General features: G+C 48.3%; 1 long non-coding RNA gene across 1 annotated transcript; it reads left to right on the forward strand.

Annotated features, from left to right (window-relative positions):
• The first annotated feature begins 876 nt into the window (after window positions 1-876).
• Window positions 877-1,717, forward strand: LOC132245715 (uncharacterized). Its single transcript, XR_009457442.1, has 2 exons — window positions 877-964; window positions 1,580-1,717. It is a non-coding gene; the product is annotated as an uncharacterized LOC132245715 (long non-coding RNA).
• Window positions 1,718-1,920: the final 203 nt, after the last annotated feature.

Raw genomic sequence — 1,920 nt, forward strand, 5'->3', positions numbered from 1 at the left:
AAGCACCCCATTCACTTAGGAGCCTAACTTCAGATATGAAATGCAAAACTCCAGAACTCTTGGTTCAGAAATGATACCTTTTATTAGACCAACTAGGACACTACAAAAAAACTTCTGTTTCTGCTAGCTTCCAGGTTCAAAGGCCCTTTATCAGGCTTTGGGAAAATTAAAGATGGTAAAAAGTCCCCATGAGGTAGAAAATCAACTTAATTTTTGCACAGGGGGAGCTGGAGATGGAAAATCTGCAGGGCCCTGGCAAAGGCTCCAAACCCCACACGTACACCTACAGCCCCACACACCTTCACAAATAACACTTCCCACACAGATCAAAAATAGCCTCTCATGAGTTACTTACCAAATCTCTTGATTTTTAACAGATTGTCTCGTGATTTGGACAGGGTGGGATTGGCAATACTGCACTGATTTTGTACCCCCACCCACTAGTCTGGTTGACACCTGGTACCTACAGATAAACCTGCTGTTCCCTGGAGCCCTCCTACATTTGCATTCCTATAGAACAGGTTTCTAAGGACTGTTTTTTCATACCTGAGGCATGTCTTGCCATTTTTTTCTTTTTTGCCTGAGAGAGGATGTGGGTGTAGCTGGAGTCTTTGGGTAGATACAATATCGTTCATTAGACCAACCAAATAGTTGCAAAAAAGTTGTTATTTGCAAGCTTTTGGACACCCACATCCTGTCTCAGGCAAAAGAAAAAAAAAAAAAAAGAAATTGAAAATGGTGAGAGAGATGAACGATGGTGAGACATGCCTCAGGTATGAATTAACAGTCCTTAGAAACCTGTTCTGTAGGAATGCAAATGTAGGAGGGCTCCAGGGAACAGCAGGTTTATCTGTAGGTACCAGGTGTCAACCAGACTAGTGGGTGGGGGTACAAAATCAATGCAGTATTGCCAATCCCACCCTGTCCAAATCATGAGACAATCTGTTAAAAATCAAGAGATTTGGTAAGTAACTCATGAGAGGCTATTTTTGAACTCTGTGTGGGGGGGAGGGGTATTTGTGAAAGTGTGGGGGGCTGGGGGGGTATGTGTGGGGTTTCGAGCCTGCAGGGAGGGGGAGGGAGAGGGTCCCTGCACACCATGGCAGGATGTGGGGTACTGTGTCAGTGCGTGCGAGTGCATGAGTGTGCATGCACGTGTGTGTTCATGGCAGGAGGGAGAGTGTGTTTGTGTCTGTGTCCATGTGCAGAGAGTGAGTGAGAGTAGTGTGCACCTGTCTGTGTGTACACCTCATGTGTGTGCCTGTGTGCGGGTATGTTTGGCCATAGCGGGACGGGACAAGCGGGGCAGGGTGCAAGGAAAAGAGGTGGGCATGTGCCCCCCCACCCCCAGCCTGGCAGGGCCCCCACCACCTCCCACACCAGCATCAGGAGGGGAAGGTGCCTTGCCCCCCACTCTGCAAGCCCAGCTCCCGTGGTGGGAGGGGGCCCCAGTACACATTAATCTGCCTCTGCCTCCCGTACAGGAGGGGTACCCCCATTTCAGGGCTGGAGTGACTGCATGGTGGTTTTACAACACAAATTCTTATGCTCTTAACTTCCCCCTCCCTCCTATTTCTAGGTCCTGAGTGCTACGCTTCATACGGTGCTCCTCTCAGGCACAACAGGCAGAAGAGAAGAACACAAGCCTGAGACAGTTGCCTGAAGCCACTTCCATCTCCAGTAAAATGCTGGCAACGTCACTGCCAGACTCCTATTCGCTACTCTTAATATCTCTTTAGACTCATTCATAATACTGAAAAAGTGTATGGGAATTCACCATTAGCCTCTCTCTGCCATGATGTAGGCAAGTCCTTGTATTGTGTGACTACATCAGCAACTAAGCTTGCATCTTATATAATCATTTTAGAATTGGGCAGGAGCAGGATAAAAAGTGGGGGGGCCGGGGGGAATGGCAGTGGG

Source organism: Alligator mississippiensis, chromosome 15 (genome assembly GCF_030867095.1).
Source record: "Alligator mississippiensis isolate rAllMis1 chromosome 15, rAllMis1, whole genome shotgun sequence".
In the NCBI taxonomy this organism is placed as follows: domain Eukaryota; kingdom Metazoa; phylum Chordata; order Crocodylia; family Alligatoridae; genus Alligator; species Alligator mississippiensis.